Source organism: Loxodonta africana, chromosome 1, assembly GCF_030014295.1.
Source record: "Loxodonta africana isolate mLoxAfr1 chromosome 1, mLoxAfr1.hap2, whole genome shotgun sequence".
Lineage (NCBI taxonomy): Eukaryota > Metazoa > Chordata > Mammalia > Proboscidea > Elephantidae > Loxodonta > Loxodonta africana.
Genome location: NC_087342.1, coordinates 154786370 through 154792713, shown reverse-complemented (window position 1 = coordinate 154792713; position 6344 = coordinate 154786370). Strand labels below are relative to the sequence as shown.

The window sequence follows — 6344 nt, the reverse complement described above, 5'->3', positions numbered from 1 at the left end:
GTTTCTCATCAAACAATTAGTACACATATTGTTGTATGACATAGTTAACATCCCCACGACATGTCAACACTCTCCCTTCTCAAACCTGCATTCCCTATTACCAGCTTTCCTGTTCTTTCCTGCCTTCCAGTCCCTGCCCCAGGGCTGGTGCGCCCCTTTAGTCTTGTTTTGTTCCATGGGCCTATTCAATCTTTGGCTGAAGGGGATTCATTACTAAGCTGAAAGGGTGTCCAGGGGCCATACTCTCAAGGTGTCTCCAGTCTCTGTCAGGCCAGCAAGTCTGGCCTTTCTTTTTGATTTAGAATTTTGTTCTACATTTTTTTCCATCTCTGTCTGGGACCCTCTATTGTGATCACTGTCAGAACAGCTGGGCACCATGTTGTTGTACTGCACTCGGTCTGATGAAGACCATGGTGGATATGGTCCATTAGTCCTTTGGACTAATCTTTCCCTTGCGTCTTTAGATTTCTTCATTCTTCTTTGCACCCCAAAGGGTGATACCAGTGGAGTAACTGAGATGGGTGCTCACAGGCTTTTAAGACTGCAGATGCTACTTGCCAAAGTAGAATGTAGAATATTTTGTTTATAAACTCTGTTATGCCAACTGAGCTAGATGTTCCCCAAGACCATGGTCCCCACAGCCCTCAGCCCAGCAATTCCATCCCCTCAGGGAGTTTGGATGTATCTATGGAGCATCCATGGCCTTGCCTTGTACAGGTTATACTGGCTTCACCAGTATTGTGTGCTGTCTTACCCTTCACCAAAGTTACGGCTTATCTTTTGTCTAGTAAGTGTTTTTCCATCACCACCCCCGCCCCCCCAACCATCAAATATTGTTTCTTTTTGTATGTAAACCTTTTCATGAGTTTTTACAATAATGGTCTCATACAGTGTTTGTCCTTTTGTGATTTCTTATTTCACTCAGCATAATGCCCTCCAGAGAATGCATCCATGTTAATGAGATGTTTCACAGATCCATTGTGGTTCCTTATCCTTGGTTTTTTCTGTTTGTTTGTTTTTTTGTGGTGCTAATGTTTTCTTTGTTCCTCTTACTCTCCTATGCTGAGTTCCTTTTGTTTGTGGATTTCTTTTTCAATCTTTTGTTTTTGTAAATTTTGTTTTTATTGGCACCCTATGGTTTTCTTCTTTGTCTTGATGAGTAGATTTATTAACTTTTTTTGTGGTTACCTTGAAATCTACCCTTATCTTCCTAGGTTTGAACTGGTCTATTATTACTTGGTATCACCTTACATTCCTCTCCATTAGAGAGTTCTATACCTATACCATTTATTCCCTCTTTTATTGTTCTGATATTGTTGTCATTTACAGATTAACCTCTCTGATTCCCTGTTGCAGTTGTTTTGGTTTTGGTTAGTCCTTGAGAGCTCATTTCCTACATTGGTATCCAGCTGGTACAATCTTGCATCCTAGATTCAGGCTGTGGTCTGATGTTTGTTCTCAGACTAAAGGACTCCCTTTAATAATTCTTGTAAGTTTGGTGTGGTTTTTACATATTCCCTTAATTTCTGTTTATCTGGAAATGTCCTAATTTCACTATCATATTTAAATGAAAGTTTTGCAGGACATATTATTCTTGGTTGGCATAAATTGCCATCTTTTAAGGTACAAATAAAAAAAAAAACACTTTGACTAAAACACTTACCTATTGCACCACCAGAAATATTTAATCTTTATAATACAAAACAGAAATATATACATGATTTTGTCAAAGCCCACTCTCATTCCTCCAAAAAGAAATGTGAGAAAAACACTCTAAGAAATGCTTCTTAAAGCCAGATGTTATGAATTTAATTATTTCTACCAAAATATATATTGAAGTCCTAGCCATCTGTGCCAGCAGCTGTGATCCTGTTTGGAAATAGGGGGGTTTTCTTTTTTTATGTTAATGAGGTCATACCAGCATAGGATGGGTCCTAAACCTAATCACTTCTGAGCTATAAAAGAGGAGAATAGACACAGAGACACATACACAAGGGGAGACAGATGCCAGGGGAGTAACCATCTACAAGCAAAGGAATGCTAAGGATTGCCAACAAATACCCCAAACAAAAAGAGAAGATCATAGAAGAAATCAACATGGCCAAGACCGTGATTTGAACTTTTAGCCTCCAGAACTGTAAGAAAATTAATTTCTGTCCTTTAAAGCCACCTACTTGTGCTATTCCATTGTATGTCACCTTGACTGGGCCATGATTCTCAGTGGTTTGGCATTTATGATGTAGTTTGGGAGTTGTGTAATAATGTGATCAACTCCATGATGAGATTTGATATAATGTGAGCACCTCCATGATGGGATCTGCTGTGAGTAGCCAATCAGTTGAAGGGAAGTTTCCTTGGGGCTATAGCCCGCAACCAGTACAGGTGAACTTTTAGCAAGGCTTGTGGGCTTTTGCTCACTCTGGACCCTGCAGCTAGTCCCTGTTAGTCTGACCTCAAGTTTTTGGGACTTGAGGTAGCAGCTTGCTTGCCATCTTGTCTGCTGATCTTGGGATTCATTAGTCTTTAAGCCTGTGAGCAAGAGCCCTGCTGTCTGACCTTCTGATCATGGGTTCACCAGCCACTGTGGCTACATAAATCTGGAGAAGCCTCCAGCCTGACCTGTGGACTTAGGACATTTCAGCCTCTACAACCATGTGAGCAATTTTCTTGATATAAATCTCTCCCTCTCTCTATATATATGTATATTTATATGCTTACTGGTTTTGCTTCTCTAGAGAACCCAACCTAAGACATTTTGGAATATTATGAAGGACTCTAGTCTTCCACACTTAAAGGACAAGAGTAGATCCACCTCAATTACAGAGGAGAAGATGGGTAGTGGGAAAGTCATGAACTCATATTGAGCACATTTAAAGATTAATTATATTTTCTACATTTTTTAAGTGATTTTGCTACTTTTTTTTTTTTTTTAATATAATAGGCTTTATGGCAGTCCGTTCTTTACTACGAGTTGTCCATAAGTCAGATATTTATAACCCAGGAACTGCCTGTAATTAACCATCCATGGTGTGAGGGACAGTCAGGAGGTACCCATTGGTTCTCTTGGTCCCATTGGTGGTTGTCACAAAGTGGGGGTTCTTCCCTGGGAGGTTCTGAGTCCTCTTCCTCTCAGCTAGAGTCAGTATCACTTTGATCATCCTTAGACACCTTGCGTTTTGAAATAGCTTTGCAAATTATTTTTACGATAAAGTAAGACCAGAAGCAGTTCAATCCTTGTATTACCAACAGCAGTAGGTTAAAAACCCACCAAGAAGGGTAAGGTCCAACCATCTCCCAACTTTCAAATAATGTGGTATTTAATACCCAGAGAGGCAATATACCAAGTTGCATGATTATAAAAACCATGGCAAACGTAACAAACAGAAAATCACACATTTCTGAAACTTGGCATAATTTGCCATTTTGGCAGCCTCTAAAAGAGCTTTTTTTTTTTAAAAGAGCATCTGGATGAATTATGAAGACAAAGGATCAGGGTCTCTACTCGGGCCATATTGTTAACACATGAAAAGGTAATCAAGGAAATAGCTACAAAGAGGTACAGGAACACAATGCCAAAGTCCTTTCTTTTGATATCAGTGAACTGAGAAAACATTAAAGACCAATGGAACAACAGCTCCAGGATGCAGTAGTAGTGAAGGTCAGTTGTGAGCAGCTGATAGGGTAGTTGTACCAGCAGTGCCTTGTATCCCACAACCAGGGGGTCTTTTTTCAGGAAGCAGACTCCATATGTAAATATATAAAGGAAAAATGAAAATCTCCACGTGCTTTCACAGAATCTTGTGTGTTTGGCTTCTCCTGGTTGCATCTTTGTGGAAACTAGTGCTGAATACTGCAAACATTCCAGTCCAGCTGCTTGGAGAAGACTTCCAATCTCTTTTCATCAGATAGTTTGCCAGTTTTCTGAATTCGTATATCCATTAAGTTAGAGTAGCATAAACTCTCTGACTTCAAAGCCAGTGTTTTTCTCAACATAACATGTTTCCTGTTCATAGAAGAAAATAATTTTAAAAACGGCAAAGACACCAACATTTTAAAGTTATCTAATGAATTATTTATTACTCTTTTTTTTTTTTTAATATCATAGACCTCTCTTTCTTTTGCTATGATGTTTGTTTTTGCTTAAGAAATTGGCTTTGCAATTAACAATTAAAATAAGCAGAAAGACAAAAAAATCATTATTTTAAAGGCTCTTTTCTGAATTCAAATTTAGTGCCTTTTTGGATGTTGTTCCTTGTTTTAATGCCCTGAATTTAAACTGAAGTTATCTTTGGTTGTTGGGATTTATAAACTGCCAAATACTTCTGAGGGGAAAATAAATGCATTTCAAATGCCTAGGGGAAAAGGGGACACACTTGCTTTCCTGACATCAAACAGGGCTTGTAAAACAACATATTGATCAGTTAAATACAAATGAACTAGAATCATATGGGTATAATTCCCTTAAATTAAATTTCCTTTTAAATAGGAATGGAATTAAACATTAAAAAGGAGAGGTTCACTAAGTCAAGTTTTTTTTGTTTGACATCTGTCTACACAGCCTTGAACCCTAAAAGAATAAATCTTAGCAATACTAAATATGTGACATGCTGTCTTATTTAATATGCAACTGATATATTATTGTTCATTATACTGACCATAAGAAGATTTTATGTGGAAAACATGTCTCAAAGTAGTTACAACTTCCCTGCTTATTTGTTAGAAAATGTAATTTTTTTTTTTTTTTGCGTGTGTGATTTCAAGAATCGAGAGAAGCAGTTCTCTGTCCTATAGGGTTGCTAGGAGTTAAAATTGACTTGACAGCAATGGGTTTGGTTTTGGACAGGGAAAGGGGGCAAAGATTACCCTCTCAGGATTTTTTGTTCCCAAAAGGGCAATGAAATTAAGCATTTGTTTGCTGAGGTTCGCCAAAGCTTGAAGGAAAGATATTTGGCCACCAGAAGGAGTTTCATGCTGCCAACTGTGAGGTAGCTTAAAATCATGACAAGTCTTGGTGGAGACCACCAATGCCTGTGGAAGCTGCTTAAAAATGAATCTCTTGAATGTGATGCTCAGCAACCTAGGTAAATTGTGACGACAGCCAAAACAGTCCAGAGGCTTCACAACCACCCGTGTGGGATTGTTTATATAAGGCAGTAAAAATACAGAACCAATTAAAAAGAAAAAAAAATCCTACTTGCCAACAGCAGTAACAAAAGGAAACGTCTTTGGAGGGACACAAGGAAAAAGGGAAGACTTGATGTTTGGCAAATGACAGTCTGCTTCCTACTAACCCTTTTGCAAATCTAGGCCATGCCGAAAGTAGAAAATGAGTTTTAAAATGGGCTAAAGATGAATCAAAAGTTATCGAACTTTATCATTAGAAAAATAAGGGATTTAAACCCAGAAGAGTTAATGAAAATAAAATGGGCCCCTGCTTACACTTCAACAGTGTGATACCAGCCACAGCCTTTGTTATTGTTGTTGGGTGCCTTCAGGTTATTCCTGATTCATAGCAACACAATGTATGACAGAACGAAACACTTCCTGGTCTTGCACCATACTCATAATCATTGTTAAGCTTGAGCCCATTGTTGTAGCCACTGTGTCAATCCATTGCATTGAGGGTTTTCCTCTTCTTTGCTGATGCTCTACTTTACCAAGCATGATGTCCTTCTTAGGGACTGTACCCACCTGAAAACATGTCCAAAGAACATGAGATGAAGTCTGGACATCTACGCTCCCAAAGAGTACTCTGGCTTATTTGTTCAAAAACAGACTTGTTCCTTCTTCTGGTGGTACATGATATATTCAATATTCTTCACCAACACCATAATTCAAAGGTACCAATTCTTCTTCAGCCTTCTTTATGAGCATTGTCCAGCTTTCACATGCATATAAGGCTATTGAAAAGATCATGGCTTCGGTCAGCAGCACCTTAGTTCTCAAAGTGATACCTTTGCTTTTGAACACTTTAGAGAGATCTTTTCCAGCAGATTTGCCCAATTCAATATGTCGTTTGATTCCCTGACTGCTGCTTCCATGGGCATTGATTGTGGATCCAAGTAAAATGAAATCCTTGACAATGTCAAACTTTTCGCCATTTTTCATGATGTTGTTTATTGGTCCCCTTGTGAGGATTTTTGCTTTCTTTATGTTGAGGTGTAACCCATACTGAAGGCTGTGGTCTTTGATCTTCATCAGTAAGTGCTTCAATCCTCTTCACTTTCAGCAAGCAAGGTTGTGTCACCTGCATATCGTAGTTTGGTAATGAGTCTTCCTCCAATCCTGATTCACGTTCTTCTTTGTATAGTCAAGCTCCTGGAATTACTTGCTCAGCATACAGA

At 38.6% G+C, this 6344-nt stretch overlaps 1 pseudogene; it reads right to left on the bottom strand.

The window, feature by feature from the left end:
- Window positions 1-2706: 2706 nt before the first annotated feature.
- Window positions 2707-3939, bottom strand: LOC100676381 (ceramide synthase 6-like; annotated as a pseudogene).
- Window positions 3940-6344: the final 2405 nt, after the last annotated feature.